Here is a 19,837-nt window from a genome sequence, read left to right on the forward strand (position 1 = left end):
AATCGGGATGGGTGTGTCAGAAGCGGTGCGGTTGGCGCAGGATAGAGCAGTGTTTAGGGCTGTTGTGCATAGGGTCGCTATGAGTCGAAAATGACTCGACGGCACATAACAACAACAACAACAACAAAAGCCAAAGTAAATTTCTGTTTGTTTCAAAGATATTAATTTTATGTGTGTGTGTGTGTGTGTGTGTGTGTGTGTGTGTGTGCCGTCAGATCAGATTTGACTGGTACAGGAGGAGACTGTCCCTCCTTCCCCGGCAGAGCATCTGGTGGAATCGTACCGTGCGCCTCTGGGATTGCAGTGCAGCTTCTTGCCACTAGGCCACCAGAGCGCCCCTAGATATTAATTTTTATATTAATTACCTTTTCAAATTGAAGCCTGTTTATAGTTACCAGTTATGAAGAATGAAGAAGACAATATATTTAAAAACTAATAGATGAATTATATTGAGAAAGCTGTCAGGTACTTCAGAGTACTGAAGAGCAATGTTAATCTGGAGACTAAGGTGTGCCTGATCCAGGCCAAAGTCTTTGCAATTACTTGCTATGTGTCCAGAAAGCTGGACAATGACCAGGAATGATAGGAGGAGAATTGATGCCTTTGAGCTGTTGTGCTGGAGAAAAGTGCTGAATACACCACGGACTGCCAGGTTCATCCTGGAGAGGGTGAAGCCAGGTGCTCCTTGGAGGCAAGAATGATGAAGCTTCGTCTGACATATTTTGAGCATGATGCAAGGAGGGCCCAGTCCTTGGAAAGGGCCATCATGCTGGGAAGGATGGAGGGACAGCGCAGGAGAGGAGGACCCTCGATGAAATAGATTGGTTCGGTGACTAGGGTTATTGGAGTAAGTGTGTCAGAGATAATTAGGTTTGCACAGGATAGAGCAGGAGGGTTCAGAGCTGTTGTACATAGGGTCACTTTGAGTTGCAGGTGACTCGACGGTATATAACAATAATAGTGAAAACAATAAATATTCTTAAGTTTTAAATACTCACCAATCAGTATTGACCTTACTTCAACTCCAAGTGTAAATGGTATGGCCTCTGGCTCCAACATAATCAACTAGCCGCAATGCCCTTGAATCAGTATTTACCATGGGAGACACAAACATTGGTGCTTGACAACTAATCTAAAGGTTGGTAATTTTAAGCCAGTGTCTGTAAGGCAGGTCTGGTAATCTGTCTCCATATAGAGTCAAGCAACCCTATGGAGCAAGTCTACCCTGTAACAAAAAGGGTTGCCACAAGTCAGAATCAACTCAACGTCAATGGGGTTTTGTTTTAGTTTTGCTTGTTGGTGGTGCCTCAATGCCTAGTTCTTAGGGAGTTGTGCTGTTAACTCAAAGGTGGCAGCTCTTTGACAGTTTAAATCCACCAGTAGCTCCACAGGAGAAAAATGGACAATTGCCGCCTGTGTGAGTTATAGCCACCTGAAAATCCACTGCAGGGTCAACTATGAGTTGATTCAAACTCCAAAACAAGAAGAGGGATTTGTGTTTTGTTTTGGTTTATAGTTTTATCTAAATGGGAATGATAATCATGCTACCTACTCTGGTAGTGCTACAATGAGAATTAAAGGTGCTATCATGTAAAACATTTAGAATTGTGCCTTATCCATGTAACTGTTAACATGTTACTTCATACTCCTAGAGCTACCATTGTAATGTATCATAGCTTTACCAGCCTCTATTGTTGTTATTATTGTTATGGTCTGTCAAGTCTACTATGACCTATAGTGACCCTATGTACAGCAGCTCTGAAACCTGCCCTGTCCTGAGCTAGTCTCACTAATTCCAACACACCTATTCCCACTGACCTTGTTACAGTATCTTTTACCTAGTAAAAAAATACTTAGTATTCAAGATCTTCAATATTCTCCTTTATAATGTATATAGCAAACCTCATTTAACAATGGTAAAAATACAAAATTATACCAAAAGTGAAGAGCTGATTACTGTTATTATTAACAGTGTTACTGTCACTCAATATGTGAGGTTTCCTAAAAGGAATGAGACTACTTTTCACAAAGAAAATATTTTTACCTTGTATTATAATAACTGTTATTTTTCAAAATTTTGTGAATAAGTGATCCTAAACTCTGAGAATCCTACAAGAACAAAAAGTGTACAATCATGGGGGGAAAAGTCAGAATCCTTGTAGCACACTGGTTAAAAACTCAGAACTTTGAAAGGTGAGCAACTGCTCTAAGGAAAAAAATGTTAGGCAATTTATTTCTGTAAGATTTACAGGTGAGGGATGAGTGAGGGGAAAGGTGGATTTACACACTTGGAAACCCTGTAGAGCAGTTCTACTCTGTCCAACGGGATCGTTAGGAGTTGGAATTTGACTCAAAGGCACTGGTTACAGTCCTTCAAGAAATACATCATCGTTTATAGGATAGACAATATACAAAATCTTGGGGCTGCAATGATGCTCAACAACAGGCAAGATCACTGCCCTTGCAGATGCTTATTTTCTATATGCCAAATCAAACTGTCAAAAAGCTACAAATATATAAGAACTAAAGCTGGCTCTGATGGCCTAGTGGTAAGGAGCATGCTGCAATCTCAAAGGCATGAGGTTCAAATTCACGAGCTGCTCCATGGGAGAAAGATGGTCAATCTCCGTCTGTTAAAATTTACAGGCTTGGAAACCTAATGGAGGATCACCATAAAACAGAATTAACCCAACAGCAATAGATTTGGGCTTGGGGGGAACAAAGGTTAAAGATTCTGAACGTTAACTGGGAAGTCTGTGGTTGAAACTCATCCAAACTCAAAATTAAAATGTGGTCATTTGTTTCCATAAAAATGTAAAGTCTTGCAAACTCCCTAGGGTGGTTCTATTTTGTTTTATAGGGTCACTGAGAGGGAATTTACATTCAGGAATTAATATTATCTATCAAGGCCCATTATTCTGTGTACAAATTTTACTATTCTGTATACAAATTTTATTTTTTGTTGTTGTTAGGTGTCATGGAGTCAAGTATAACTAACGATTCTGTATTTTCAAACTTATAGGAGTCCTAAGGCCTACCAAAGGAACCTCTGTATGTAAAGAACAAAGACTGTATGGGAATGGTCATATCTGACCTTTACGAACTACACAAATGGGAACTGTTCCTGTCAGCAGCATGAGTAACACGAAAACGATTCCCATAAAGTCAGACATGTCGCCCAAACTTCTGAACCTCTTTCTACACATCACAACACCAATCTTACTGCTTTGTTGTTGTTATTGTTGTTGTGGTTGCTGTTATGTGCTATTGAGTCACCTGTGTAGCAACCTTATATACAACGGCCCTAAACCCTTCTCTATACTGTGCCAATGTCACTGTCTCCGACACACCTGTGCCTATTATCCTGGTCACTGAATCAATCCACCTTAAAGAGGGTCTTCCTCTCCTGCATTGTCCCTCCATTCTCCCAAGCATGACATCCTTCTCCAAATATTGGTCCCTCCCTGCAACATGTCCAAAATATGTCAGACAAAGCTTTAGAATCCTTGTCTCCAAGGAGCAGCCAGATTTAACCCTCTCTAGGACAAATCTGTTTCTTAGCAGTCCATGGTGTATTTAATACTCTTCTCCAACACCACAGCTCAAAAGTATCAATTATTCTTCTATCCTCCCTAGACACTGTCCAGCTCTCTGGCGCATAGCAAGTGATTGCAAAGACCATGATCTGTATCAGGTGTACCTTAGTCTCCAGAGTGACATAATACCTCTTCATAACTTTGAAGAGGTCTCTAACAGCAGACTTTCCCATTGCAGTATGTTTTTTCATTTCCCAGCTGCTGGTGCCAAGAGTGTTGACTGTGGAGCCAAACAAACTAAAGCTGTGAACAATCTCAATCTCTTCATCATCCACTCTGACACTGTCAATTGGTCCAGTGGTGGGAATCTTTATTTTCTTGATATTGACCCTCAACCATATTGAAGGCTGCAGTCCTTGACCCTCTGCAGCAAGTGCCTCAGGTCCTCTTCAGTTTCAGCAAGCCGGGTTGTGTTATCTGCATAACGCAGACTGTTGATGAATCTTCCTCCAATCCTGGTGCCACACTTCTCCTCATAGAGCCCAGCCTCCCGGATAATCTGTTCTGCATAAAGGTTGAAAAGGTATGGAGATAGGACACATCCCTGGCATACACCCTTCCTAATTTTGAAACATGCAGTGTTTCCTTACTCTGTTCTGACGACTGCCTCCTGGTCCAAGTATAGGTTTGGCATTAGCACGATCAAGTGTTCTGGGATTCCCATTCTTATCAGAGTCAGCCACTGTTTGTTGTGATCCACACAAACACCTTTGCGTAATCAATGAAACAGACATTCCTCTGGTACTCCCTGCTTTCAGCCAAGATCCAGCTAACATTAGTTACAATATCCCTAGTACCACAGCCCCTTCTAAACCCAGTCTGCACTTCTGGCAGTTCTCTGCTGATGTGCTGCTCCAATTGTTTTTGGATAATCTTCAGCAGAAACTTGCTTGCATGTAATAGCAATGATATTGTTTGATAATTTTCACACTCTGTGGATCACCTTTCTTGGAATGGGAACAAATACAGATCTCTTCTAGTCAGTTGGCCAAGTGGTTGTCATCAAGATTTCTTGACACAACTTGGTGAGCACATCTAGGGCGGTATCTATTAGTTGAAATAGATCAATTGGTATACCATCAATTCCTGGGGCCTTATTTTTTGCCAATTCCTTTAAAGCAGCTTGAACTTCTTCCTTCATCCACACAGGCTCTTGCTCATATGTTGTTTCATGAAATTTTTCTGTGTCTGCCAATTCCTTTCAGTACAATGACTTTGTATACTCTTTCCATTTTCTTTTACTACTTCCTGGATCATTTAATATTCTGCCCAAAGCATCCTGAAGTATAGTAAATCGAGGTTTGAATTTGTTCTTCAATTCTTTGAACGTAAATGATTAATAAGTTCAGTCCTTTTGATTTTCTGACTCTATCTCCTTATACATTTCATTATAATACTTTACTTTCCAAAATCCATTACGATAGTTCACAGACCTGTGACAGATGAGTCAAAAAGCTATCATACGTCAGGTTGGTAGCAGAATACAATCACCTAGTCGGGACAGTTGCCAAAATGTGCTTGCAGGCACCTCAGCTTTAAGCCTCACAGCTTCAACATGGAGGACTGCAGCTTTAGGCCAGTGTTAAAAAGTTTAATCCTTCCATTTATGGCTCTCTCACTGAGCCCTCTAACATCCTCAGGCAAAAAGTTCTTAGCTATGATGATTTAATGGCCTAGCAGTCCCAAGGTCCACTCTGTCTCACATCAGGTATCTGGTTCTCCACTTTAGCTACTATGGCTGCTGCTCCCACAAGTCCTGGTCTGGCTGGTATAAGCCAACCCTGTTGTGGTTACTCTAACACAACCTATTCCCATATTCCCACCCACAGTTAATGGAAGCCATTTTAAACAATAATCTTTTAACACCACATTTGGTGACATAGTGCTGTACATTGAATAGCTAACCAAATCCTCCAACTGCTCCAGTTAAGAATTACAGCCTTGCACGCTCCAAGGAAAGTTGCCATCAGTCAGAACCAATGGCGATGAGCTTAAACCCAACTCAACCAAATCCACTGCTGATAAATCAATTCCAAGTGATGCCAACACTACAGCACAGAGCAGAAGTGCCTAGAGGGTTTTTAACTATAAATATTTACATAAGAAGTCTGCTTTGAACAAAACTGGCAGTCAAGCACCTAACTATTGTACCACCCGTGCTCCTTAAAGGAGTTCAAGGAAAGTACTAAGGGTAAGCATTCAGCTACTAGAAAGATTGGTAGAAATGGGTAAACTATTTGACTATAACTAAAAGGTTTGTGCAAATGGATAAGCATTTGTCTCCTAGCTGAAAGGCTGGGAGTTCAAACTTACCCAGAGATGTCTCAGAAAACAGGACTGAAATATGCTTCCAAAGGGTCACAACTTTGAAAACTATGAGGCAGTTCTACTTGACACAAATGAGGTCATCTTAAGTGAGAAATTACTCAAACTCAGCAATAACAGAAATTAAACCTAAATAGCTAAGATAAAGGATTCTGCACAAGGCCCTTTTCCACTACTACACAAGTAAATTAACGATTTATAGAGGAGTTATTGCAATGTGTACTCTATCCCTGTCAATTCATTATTGTTTTCTAAATATAAACTATTAGATTATGTTCTATTGTCCCCAAATTGTCTGATTCCTAAACAAAATAATTGCATCACTGTGACTATTTTAAGAATTTAAGGCTATAAATACAGCTTTGGCGCTTGTGAAAATGTTAAGATTTATAATGATTTATATTTTTAAAATGAAAGCATTTTAAAAGATTTCCAAAGTTAAATATCAATTAATAATAATTATCTCCCATTTACATAAGATAAACTAAAAATAGAGTCAATTTTTAGAGTTAAAATACAAGTTAGAAGTCTACTAATTACTAGACTAATAATGACCCTAAAATCTTACAGCAGTCAAAGCAAAGCAGGTAAGCATAAAGCAAAGGCCATTTGTCTGTGGCTCTTTTATTCAGTCTGTTAGATTTGGTTTTTTGGTTTGTTGCTTTGGGGTCTTTTTTCACCTCTTAAGTTATTTTCAAAGGCTGTGGCACAGCTGGTGAAACTAAATCAGGAACATTATAAATTCTCAATTTAGTTTTCATAATAAAAATTCAGAGTTACAACCTGTATGACCACAGATAAACACTATTGAAAATGCAGTCATCAAGCTGTTTGATATATCTGATATGTATTAATATGTGCACTCAACATAGTTTATTTGGTATTATCTGATGGAGGTTAGGTTATAGGGAATAAAGTGGTGGAAGATTTTTACTGATGTGAATAGTGACAGAGTTGACATGAAGTTGTAGACTTTATGATAACCACTGTTGTTTAAATATGGTTTCCTAGAAATGGTTTCAGTATAACATCTCAGTTTGCAATTTCTGTGAACTACACAAAGCAATTATCATATCTTCTTTCCTTCTATGATTCCAACAGAGAATCTACATTGTATAAATAAAGCTATAAATAACTTGTCATGTGTAATCTTTATCCAGTCATCATTTCAAACTATGAAACAGAAGAGTATTTCTTAGTTGCCCTACTTGTTCAAACATGGCATAAACATTTATAAAATGCAAACAAAGATACACAGAAGTTCAGATTATAAGCAGGTACTAAATAAGAGGAGAGAATATATATTTTTTAATTTTATTATATATAATCAAATATATATAATTTTGCAACTGGCTTTCCTAACTCACATTTTAAATATAGAAATGAACTCTCAAAAAATTCACTGCCTTCAAGTCAGACCCAAGTGATTACTGATTCTCCACTGAGTCTCCAAGATTGTAAATCCTACAGAAGAGTGCGCATCTTTCTCCCACAGAACCACTGGCGGATTGCAACAGTAAGGGCCCCACATTTGGGTTAGCAGCTCAACTCCTTATTTCTTCCCCCACCACATTCTCAGAAGGGTACTAAAATAACCCCGCTTCCAGGAATAAGATGTGTTTAATATGTATCACTTGGATGCAATCAACGAGCAATTAATTAAACCTACATTAATGATCTGTTGAGTTCACTTTGGTTTCCAAGAATATATTAAAAACACATCATAATGGAGTTTAAATTACTATTTTATATATATATATATATATATGAGCTACAATGGCTTAGAAGTAAGGAAATGCACTATGGACAGAAAGGTACACAGTTCAAATTTGTCAGCTGCTCTACATAAGCTAGATGGGCAATCTCCTTCCACACTATTTACTGCCCCTGAAAACCTGCTGGAAAGTCAGTGATGGTTTGGTTCTGACTCAACAATAACATGACACAATAACAATTATGTTTGTGTGTGTGTGTACGGATATGTATACATACACAGCTTTAACTTTCCTTTTAAAACTTACCAAAATGTATGCCTCAAAAATAGCCAACAGTAGGAGTTCTACTTTTATTTAGATTAATGATTTGTGCCAAGATGAACATTATACAACTTTATAATATAAGGATAAACTGGTCACAGGACCAGCTGATTCTTTCACATCCAGTATAATGGCATCACCAAAACTGGTAGGAGCAGGTAGACTTGACAATCCCTGCATTTTACAAAGATGAAGCTTGCTGGCTAAGAAATCTGGCTCAGGATTCCCAGTGGTAAGAGGTGGCAGAGGATATAACTCTGGCTTTCTGATTCCTGGTTTTGAGTGCCTTATATTCTAATCTTAAACAAAATTTACACTCTCAGATACCAATTTATATATAATGTTACAAGGAGGGACCAGTCCTTGGAGAGGGGCAGTCATGCTTGGGAGGGTAAAGGGACAACATAGGAGAGGAAGACCCTCAATGAGATGGACTGGTTCCATCACTGGGGTAATGCAGATAGGTATGTCACAGACAATAAGAATGGCAAGTGACAGAGCAGGGTTTAGGGCTGTTGTACAAAGGGTTGCTATGAGTCACAAGCAACTCGATGGCACATAATCTGAAGTCTAGGGAAGTTTGGGTTTATTGTTATGTATCCTCAAAGATGACTCATAGTGAGCCTATGACAACAGATCTCAACTCTGTCCTATCTGTGCCATCCTCATAATTTCTGACATACCTGAACGCACTGCTGCAGTCACTGTGTCACTCCAACTCATTGAGGGTCTTAATCTCTTTCGCCAACCTTCCAAACATGATATCTTTCTCCAAAGAATAGCCTCTCCTAACAAGATGTCCAAAGTATGTGAGACAAAAACATTATCATGTTTGCCTCTGAGGAGCACTTTGTCTGTACCTTCTCCAAAATATATCTTTGTTCTTTTGGAAGTCCATATTCAGTACTCTTATCCAACACCACAGTTCAAAACATCAATTCTCCTCCCGTCATACTTATTCAGTTTCCCGCTTTCAAGACTGGAGTAGTTAACTAATATTAAGAGGCCAAAGTTTTCATCCAAAATTGTCTTAGTCTTCTTTGTTATCTTTGTTATCTACTCAGAATTATTGTTAAGTGTCAATAAGTCAGCACTGACTCACAGCAACCTTCTAAACAACAGAACAAAACGCTGCCCAATCCTGCACTATACTCACAATCTCTGCTTACTGTGATCACTGTACTCTGATCACTGGGTAGTCACTATGTCAATCTCTTTCTCTGAGGTCTTCTTCATCTCTTTCAATGACCCTCTACTTCATAAGCAATATGTCTTACTCCAAGAAATAGCTTTTGGTGATAATATGTCCAAAGTGTGTGAGACAACCTCTTACTACCTTTGCTTCTAAGGAGCACTCTGGATGTATTTCTACCAGGATACATTTGTTTGGGGTTTTCTTCCTATTCATGGTATAGTTAATACTCAGTAGTAGATCTGATAAAATTTCTCCCTATAATTTTTTAAAATTCTCTGATCAAATGCCTGAAAGAGCCATATATTAAGAAAGAGAAATATAAAACTTTAGAAAGTAACCAATACTGTGCTACTGTTTAACCTGTTTCAAATCTGGTAAGATTTCAGTTCTTTAAGGATTTTTAGACAGCCAACACACAGAAACCCAACAAAATTGTCACAGATAACCTCGTAATATCTGCAAAACAAAGATAAAAATGAAAGACTACAAAAATTCTAAATTTTTAAACCTCTTCTAAAAGAAAAAAATTATCACAAGTTGTCATCAACATAGAACAAGGTTTGTTACAATGCCATCTTAACTCAGTTCAGATGTAAGTCAAATACTTCTTAATTTGGTTTTCATTATAATTACCTTATACAATCTCTATCTTTATAAATATGATCTGTATTTATCTGTGGAAGCAGGACAAACCACATATAAACATTACAAATAAATTTACTGCCTCCTGCATTTGTTTCCTGTACAGAAGTCTTGGAACAGTAAATCATAAAACTGAACATCTGCAAGTAAATATGTGAGGATGATAATACCAACAAATTGAGAGCGAGACAATGACTAAAAATGACAGAAGATGAATTGATGCCGTTAGGTTGTGGTGCTGGAGAAGAGTCTTAAACGTATTGTGATCGCCAAGAAAACAAGTAGGTCTCTCTTGGAAAGGGTGAAACCGATGTTCTCTTTAGAGGCAAGGATTTTGAAGCTTGATCTCACATACTCTGGGTAGATGGCCAGGAGGGACTGATTCTTGGAGAAGGACATCATGTTAGGAAGAGTGGAGGGACAGCGCAGGAGAGGAAGATACAAAATCAGATGGATTGATACAGTAACTGGGGCAATGGGAGTAGATGTCTTAGAGTCAGTGAGACTGCTCAGGACAGCGCAGGCTTCCGTGCTGTGTACACAGGGCGACTGAGTCCCAGGTGATTCAACGGCACACAACAACAACAGTGTTTGTGTTGCATAATGCTAAGCTGGAACAAAACCAAAAACAGTCCTAAGTTATGTCTATCAGAAGACATGGTCATTAAATGCAAGGACTACCGAGGTTTTCTTAATTTTTAAAAAATACTGCTGTTGCTATGTACTTTCCAGAAGTGGCCCATAGCTCACCCTCCAATGGTTCTTCAGAGACAGTAAATCTCACAGAAGTAGACAGCCCATTTTTCTTCTACAGAGCACCTGGTGGATTTGAACCACGTCTCTGGGTTGACAGTGAAGGACAAAATTATTCTGAAAGTAAGCTAATGCTCAATTTAAAAAAATAGAATATGCCTAACAAGCAGTATCCATTTCTGGTAAGCTGATACCAAATCATAGAAACACTATGGACAAAATATAAACTTCATATAAGCAATTTAAGAGACTAAATCTAGGGTAGGTGTATAAAATAAAAGATAAATGTTCCAGAGCTTGCCATCTGTTGGTCAAGGCTTTTTCAGCTCGTTTTTGTTATGGAATGCTCAAGACTCTTCTCCAGCACCACAACTCAGAGGCATTAATTCCTCTTCTATCATCCTTAGACATTGTCCAGCTCTCTGATCATAGCAAGTTTGTGAAGACCATGTTCTGGATCAAGCACATTTGAGTCTCTAGACTGACATCATTGCTCTTTAGTACTCTGCAGAGATCCTTAAAAGCAGATTTCCCTACAGTAAATAATCTTTTGACTTCCTGACTGCCAGTGCCTGAGTGCTGACTGTGGGGTTAAGCAAGCTGAAACTGTTAACAACCTAAATCTCTTTTCCATCTATCATGGTGCTGTCAATTGGCCCAGTGATTAGAATCTTTGTCATCTTGATGTTCAGCTTCAACACATATTGAAAACTACAGTCCTTAACCTTCTGCAGCCAATGCTTCAGGTGCTCCTCAGTTTCAGCAAGCAAGGTTGTGTCATCTTCTTAACACAGGTTGTAAATGAGTCCTCCTCCAAAGCTGATGCCACATTCCTCCTCACAAAGCTCAGCTTCCAGAATGATCTGTGCTGCAAACAGATTGAAAAGGTATGGATACAGGACACATCCCTGACATACTCCTTTCCTAATTCTCAATCATGTAATATTTCTTTGCCCTGTTCTGAGGACTGAATCCTGGTAAGAGTAAAGGTTTCGCATGAGCAAAATCAATTGTTCTAGGATTCCCATTCTTCTCAAGGTTAGGCATAAAATTTATTGTAATCCACACAGTCAATGAAACACAGATTATATTCTTCTGATACTCTCTGCGAGGAAAACAAACAGGTTTATCCTGGAGAGGGTGAAGCCAGGCTGCTCCTTGGAATCAAGGATTCTCAAGCTTCGTCTGACATACTTTGGGCATCATGTTTGGGAGAGTGGAGGTACAGTGCAGGAAAGGAAGACTGTTAATGAGATGGATCAATTCAACATCTAGGGTAGTGGGAGTAGGTGTGTCAGCGACAATGAGGTTGGCACAGGATAGAGCAGATTTTAGGGTTCTTGTTCTTAGGGTCGTTATGAGTCACAAATGACTCAATGGCACATAACAACAACTCTCTGCTTTCAGCTAAAATCCAACATTGGCGATAATGTCTCTAGTCCCAACCTCTTCTAAACCTAGCTTGTATTTCTGGTAGTTCTCTGTCAATGTACTGTTCCAGCCGTTTCTGTATAATCTTCGGCAAGATATTGCTTGGATGTAATATCGTTCAATAATTTCCAAACTCTATTGGGTCACCTTTTTTTGGCATGGGGATAAATATAGATCTTTTCTAATCAGTTGGCCAGGCAGTTTTCCTCCCTATTTCTTGGCACAACCTAGTAAGCATGTCCAGGGCAGCATCTGTTTCTAGAAATATACCAACTGGTATTCCATCAATTCCTGGGCCTTATTTCTTACCAATTATTTTAGAGAAGCTTGAACTTCCTCTTTCCTCACCATTGTGTCTTAATCATATGTTTCATGAAATTCTTCTGTGTCAGCCAAGTCTTTCAGATTTACATAGCAATTTAGTATCTCTTATTACAAATCTTATCTCCCAGCTTCATTTCACAAGTGCTGACTACTGATAAAGATCTTGTATCCTAAATTCTGTCTCAGCATCTGCTTGATTATATGTTCAAAGATTTTCCTGTATCAAATGGTTTATTTCTATCTTTGAAAGAAGTTGGAGAAAATGGCAGGAGCAGTTATTTACTAATAATTCTCTTGAGCTCTTACAATATAAGGGACTTACAAGATATAGGGATTTTCTTGCCACTACAAGCATTATGAGCCATTTATTTCTTTGAGACCCACTTCCTTCCTCCTTCTCCCTCTCCATCCCACCACCCCTGTCCCTGTATGTACTCAACTGACTTACTGCCTTCTTGTCAGAACCAACTAACAATTGAACTTCAAGGGAATCATACTCTTCATGCACCATGGGCGATAAAATAGTCCTTGTATACCATCAATGGTACACAGTTCTGATGGCCAAGCGTCAAGCAATTGCACTGTCAACTCAAAGAAATGTAGTTCAAATCTAACAGCTGCTCTGTGGAAGAAAAATGAGTACTCTCCTCCCACACTAATCTACCAGTTCCAACTTAATTGTTGGTACATAAAAACATATATACATCTATGAGATATCATCTCACTCCAGTAAAAATAGCAAAATTTAACAGAGCATCAAACAACAAATGTTGGGGATGTTGTGGAGAAACTGGAACCCTTATTTACTTTTGGTGGGAGTGTAAAATGGTGCAACCACCATGGAAGACTGTATAGTGCTCTCTCAAAAAGGTACAAATAATAATAAAAATAAAAAACACCTTGGAAATAGAAATACCATTTGACCCAGCAATTCCACTTCTGGGAATATACCTTAAAGAGACCATAACCACCATCCAAGCAGATATATGTACACCCATGTTTATCGCGGCTTTGTTCACAATAGCAAAGAAGCTACCTGGAAACAATCCAAGTGGCCATCAACAAATGAATGGATAGAGAAGCTGTGGTATATTCACACAATGAGATACTATGTTGCACTGAAAAACAAGGAACTCATGAATTATTACACAAAATGGTTGACCCTGGAGGACATTATGTTGAGTGAAATATCTCAATCACAAAAAGACAAATGTGGCATAATATCACTGTTATAAAACAGGACTGACATGAGGGCTGGGGGAAAATTAAGAAAAGAAGGGATAAATAATCTACACAGCATTGAAACAGATGAGAGAGACAACTGTATAAAAGGAATATATGATTGGGTAGTACTGGCAAGACAAGAGTCCAGAATAAGAGCTGCATAGTAAAGTGGTGGTGGGGGGGGGGGATAACAATGAAAGAACTTTTTCACCAAAGAAAAAAACTAAGGAGGGGCAGGGAGGAAAATATGCAACAATGCAGGACTGGAAACACAAGTTCTTTATAAACTTTCATTAAAATATCAATTAAAAAAAAGAATAGGGTGAATGCTTGAATGTACCTGAAATTTAGGAGAATGTTGATGACTTTTTTAATATACCTTTTTATTTTATAACATTATAAATGATATTTCATTTGATTATTCACATAAAAGAATGGGTTTAAGACATTGAACACTAAAGATCGAAGAACAGATAAGTTGTGGAATGACATAAAAAAAATGTACCTATCAAGAGAGCAAAAGGTCATGCATTACAAAGACAGAGGAGAAAGAAAGACCAAAATGGAGGTCAGAAGAGACCCTAAAAATTGTACTGTAGCATCAAGAAACCAAAACAAAGGGATTAAGTGCCAAAATAAAAAAGATAAATATTAGATTTCAAAGAGCAGCTCAAGAAGAAAAAGCAAAATATTATAATACAATGTGCAGAGCTGAAATGAAAGAATTCATGTGGCATTTCTCAAGCTCAAAGAACTGAAAAATAAATTTAAGCCTTGAGTTACAATACTGAAAAATGCTATGGGCAAAATCTTGAATGATCCAGGAAGACTCAAAAGAAGGTAGAAGTAATATATACAGTCACTTTACCAAAAGGAACTAGTCTATACTGAAGCATTTCAGGAAGAAGCCTATAATAAAAAGCAAAAGGTAATGAAATAAGTTCAAACTGCACTGACAAAGGAGTTGGCAAAAAATTAGATCCCAGGAGTTGATAGGATACCAATTAGCATGTTTCAACTAACAGGTGCAGCCCTGGAAGTGATCACAGTCTCTGCTAGGAAATTTGGAAGACAGATACCTGGTCAAATGAATGAAGAAGAACCATATTTGTTCCCATTCTCAAAAAAGGTGATACAGCAAAATGTAGACATTATCAAACAATATCATTACTAGCACTTAATTGTGCTCATGTGAAACCTGTGTCTAGACCAAGAACATTATGCTTAGACAGGTCAACAAAAGAAAGGAAGACCCTCATCAAGATGAACTGACATAGTGACTGCATCAATGGGTGAAGTATGTCAGGGATGATGAGTGTGACAAAGGACAAGATGGGGTTTAGATCTGCTTGCTCACAAGGCTGCTACAAGTCTTACTTCATTCAAAGGCACCTAACAACAATAATCACCAGTAAAAACACCAAAGGAAAAAAAAATTCAAGAAGACAAAGACAAGTTTTAATTAAATTGGTTAGTTTTTGCCTGTTTCAAAATGGAACAAAGAAAAAGACTATTATATCAAAACTTTTTACAGAATATATTAAAAAAGCCAAATTTCAAACACGTTTAAATCTGAATTTAAAACTTATATCTTAAAATTTTGGGGGAGATGTTGTAAAGATATTATTTCCACTTATTTGAGAGAAGCCCAAATAAGAAGCTATTATTCCAAATGTACAAATATAGTTAGGACACCCCACAAAAAAGGGCAAACTTACAATAATCTTGGACTACACGCAAATAAACATGTTCTGTTTCTTGGCAGTATATGTGAGCAATCATCTGTATCCTACAATTTTGCTATAAAGCATCCGTATTGGGTTTAAAAAAAAAAAAAACACAACCAACTATGCAAATCTGAAAATGCTAACTCTAATTATTATTTTAGTTCATATCTTTTTGTTCTCTGCTAGGGATAACGTTAGCACTGATAGCAGTCACCAAATCATATATGACTCATAGCAAATCTATGAACAAGAGATCTGCACCTTGCTCAATCATGTACTATACTCAAGATCTCTATCATTTGCAAGCCCAGTGGGGCTGTCACTGTGTCACTCCATCTCATTAAGGGTCTTCTTCTCTCTCACAAATCATCTACCTTTCCCAGCATGATGTCTCTCTCCAAACTCTGGTTCACCCTGAAAATAGATTCAAAGTAAGACAGACAAAGTTTCACCATCCTTGCCTCTAAGAAACACTCTGGTTACACTTCCTCCCTGCTCTTCTGGCAGTTCTTAGATATTAAATATTCTTCACTAAGACCACAATTCAAAGGAATATATTATTTTGCCATTCTTATTCACCGACCAACTTTGAGATACATAGGAAGCAACAGAAAAGACCATGGCTTAGATAAGGTGCAAGGATGTCCTTAAACAGATATCCTTACTCCTTAGAATTTAGAGAGAGATCTTTGACTACAGATTTCTCCAATGAAATACATTCTTTGATTATTAATTTTTTTTTAATTTATTTCTGCTACCATGGGATGGCCACACCTGCAGGATAAGGGAGAGTGTCTTTCGTGAGTCTTAGTGTCAGCTGGATGGATGGAGCCTTTTGTGACTGTGGAATGCTAGGGGACTTGTGGCTTTCTTTTTGCCCCAAGTGCGTGACCGCAAAGTGGACTTGCTAGGTGAATTAGGGGTCTCTGGCCCAGAGTCTGCCAGCATTTGGGCATGCCGAAATGGTAAAATACTATAGGGCCCTTAGGCCTGTGGCCGTAAAGCCTGTTTTTAATTGTTTTTGGTCAAACATTCTTCTAGGTTGTATAGCCCTGGTATGTCCACTTGCTGTACAGGGGTTGTGGTTGCTGTGAAGTTGAACACTGTGACACTGATGTGTCAAAGGTGATAATGGTTACCCATGGTGGACAGTGTTTGGTGGAACTCCTTGATTAAAACAAGCTTGAAAGTAGGAGTGGAATCCACTTCCATAAGTAGCTTGCCTCTGGAAACCCTATGACCCTGGAGAAAGGATGAAAGTCATGCAAGTGTTAAGGACTTTCATTCACAGGGTCGCTATGAGTTGCCTATGACTCAATGACACTTAACAACAACCTACCATGGATGTTGACTGTGAAACCAAGTAAAATGAAATCATTGATAATTTCAAAAGAAATCAAGATATTAAGGAGCTGAACAGAAGATTTCAAAGGGCAGTGCGGAAAGACAAAGTATTACAATGAAATGTAGCTGAAAGGGGCCGAACTTGCTTACTATTTCTTAAGCTCAAGCAAATGAAAAACAAATTCAAGCCTCGAGTTGCAATGCTTAAGGATACAAGGATAATTTGGGAAGAATACTAAATGATCCAGGAAGCATTAAAAGAAGATGGAATGAGTATAAAGAGTCATTGTACCAAAAGGAATTGGTGGACACAGAAGAATTTCATCAAAAAACAGATGAGCAAGCCCCTGTGGTGTTGAAGGAGGAGGTTCCAAGTTGCTCTGAAAGAATTGGCAAAAACAAGACTCCAGGAGTCAGTATACCAATTGACTTATTTCAACAAACAGATGCTGCCCTGGATGTGCTCACCAAGTTGTGCCAAGAAATACGGAGAACCACTTGGCCAAAAGACTAGAAGAGATCTGCATTTGTTCCCATTACAAAGAAAGGTAATCTGACTGAGTGTGAAAGTTATCGAACAGTATCATTAATATCACATGCAAGCAAGATTCTGCTGAAGATTACCCCAAAATAACTGCAACAGCACATCAACAGAGAACTGCCAGAAGTGCAGGCTGGGTTTAGAAGAGGCTGTGGTATTAGGGATATTATAGCTAATATTAGACGGATCTTGGCTGAAAGCAAGGAATACCAGAGAAATGTCTACCAGAGAAATGTCTATCTGTGCTTCACTGACTATGCAAAAGTGTTTGTGTGGACCACAACAAACAGTGGCTGACTCTGAGAAGAATGAGAATCCCAGAATACTTGACTGTGTTTAAGCAAAACTTATACTTGGATCAGGCCGCAGTCCTCAGAGGAGAGCAAGGGAACACTGCATGGTTCAAAACTGGGAAGGGAGTACACAAGGGATGTGTTCTGTCTTCGTACGTTTTCAATCTATATGCAGAAAAGATTATCCAGGAGGTTGGGATGTATGAGGAGAAATGTGGCATCAGGATTGGAGGTAGACTCTTCAACAATCTGCGTTGAGTGGAGGGACAGCAAATGAGAGGAAGACTTTCAATGAGACGGATTGATTCAGTGACTAGTGTAGTGGAAGTAGGTGTGTCAGAGACAATAATATTGGCACAGGATAGAGCAGGGTTTAGGGTTGTTGTATGCAGGATCGCTATGAGTCGCAGGCAACTTGACAGCACATAACAACAACAATATAATGTTATCTATTGGTTCAGGGGTAAGGATTTTGTTTTCTTAATTTTGAGAGGTAATCCATACCGAAGACTGCAGTCTTTCATCTTCTGCAGTAAGTGCTTCAAGTCTTCTTCACTTTCTGCAAGCAAGATTGTATCACCTACATAACACACTGTTGATGAATCTTCCCCCAATCCTGATACCAAAATCTTCTTCACAGAGTGCAAATTTTCAAATTATTTTAACAGCATACAGTTTGAATAAGTATTAAAAAAGATACAAACCTGATGTACACCTTTCCTGAATTTAAACTATGCAGTGTCCCCTTGTTCAGTTTGGGTAACTGCTTCTTTTTCCATATATAGGTTTTGCCTAAGTGCATAAAGTGTTCTGGGATTTCCATTCAGAAGAATCGAAGAAGAATGGAAATTCCCACTGTTAGTCATAAATTTTTATGATTCACACAAATGTCTTTGCTTAGTCAATAAAACAGGCAAATCTCTTTCTGGTATTCTCTGCTTTGAGGCATGATCCTGTATTGCACTTATTGTTACTAGTAAGTATAACTAATAAAACCTGATTTTGAAGATATATGGAGACCTCTTGTGGTACACTGGTTAAAATAATCAACCAACTGAAAGGTCTATGGTTTGAGCCCACCAGCTGCTATGAGAAAAAAAAAATGTGAGTCTGCTTCAACACTGATATACAGCCTTGTAAATTATATTGGGAAGCTCTACTGTATCCTGTAGCATGCCTGTAAATCAGAAAATTATCCAAAATGTTAAACCCTGGAATAAGGGGCAGTGACATGAAAATGAAAAATGAGGGTTAAGAATTCAATTCAGAATAATCTGTTCTTGGTGCTCTTAAAGGTTCACCTTGAAGAAGCTGTGCACATGGTTCAAATCCACCAGATGCTCCACTGGAAAAGGAGGGGCAATCTCCTCCTGTGCCAGTAGGATCAGTACACAAGGGGGGAAAAAAATTAAAATATTCAAAGTTAAGTTCATCTAGTCACAAAGAAGTTTGTCACAGAAACTCATCTCCTAGTCTTTCAATATGATATAAAAGTAGGTTTCCATTGTAAGAAGGAAAAATAACTCAAATTTTTCTTTTCCAAAATAAGGTGAAAATAGGAAAATGATGTAATAGCAGCCACTGGAGGGAGGATTTGATGTTAGAATAACAAGCATAAAATGTTTTATCTGGTGCTTTGTCTGATCATAACATTTGCTAAACTCATTTCTATTTGTTTAAATGACAAATGCTGAAATTACCACTTTTTTGGCATGAAAGTTAAATTCCTTTCACTAAAAAACAGATGTTGATTCTACTGTCTTTTATTGGTACACAAATTAGTAGTAAGAAAACTATAAAATGCCTGAGTGGACAAAAAATTAGCCCCACTGCTTAATCTATGTTTATATTTAAAGGTCTATACTAGGCTTTAAATCTGTCTATATTTGGTCCACTGGAAATGCACTCACTGAGTCTGCAAAATATTACTACTTAGTTCCCAAGTAAATCACCTGAAATCTGACTGTAGCTAACTTGGCATATATTTTAAAAATTAATACCATTGTTCATGATCTATGTGATTGGTTTGGTTTGGTTTGGTTTGGTTTGGTTTGGTTTGGTTTCTAATGAAAAAGGCAAAAAAGGATGGTTTTCATGAAAACCTGACTAAAAACTGACCCCTCCAATGGGTTTTCAGAGGCTGTAAATTACATAGGAGGAAAATGCCCATCTTTTTCCCATGGAGTAGCTGGTAGATTATTAACTGTGAACATTCCAATTAGCACTGCAACTTGTTACCCCAAGACCACCAGAGTTCTTAGTAAGTTTTTTAAAAAACAAACACCAGCACCTCAACAAGAAAAAGGGAAACAACTGAATCGCAAAATGGACATAGGATATGAATAGACAGTTCCCCCCCAAAAAAAGATTACTTTTATAAAAGAGTGAATGGGAATATTTTTTATA

The 19,837-nt window shown here is 38.2% G+C and overlaps 1 protein-coding gene across 3 annotated transcripts in view; it reads right to left on the reverse strand.

Annotated features, from left to right (window-relative positions):
- The window catches only part of FAM172A (family with sequence similarity 172, member A), a 651,833-nt gene that overhangs the window by 574,095 nt on the left and 57,901 nt on the right, over nucleotides 1-19,837 (reverse strand). The gene's annotated exons all lie outside the window — the stretch shown is intronic.

Source organism: Elephantulus edwardii, unplaced genomic scaffold (genome assembly GCF_000299155.1).
Source record: "Elephantulus edwardii isolate Elephantulus edwardi_28Jun2011 unplaced genomic scaffold, EleEdw1.0 scaffold00043, whole genome shotgun sequence".
Lineage (NCBI taxonomy): Eukaryota > Metazoa > Chordata > Mammalia > Macroscelidea > Macroscelididae > Elephantulus > Elephantulus edwardii.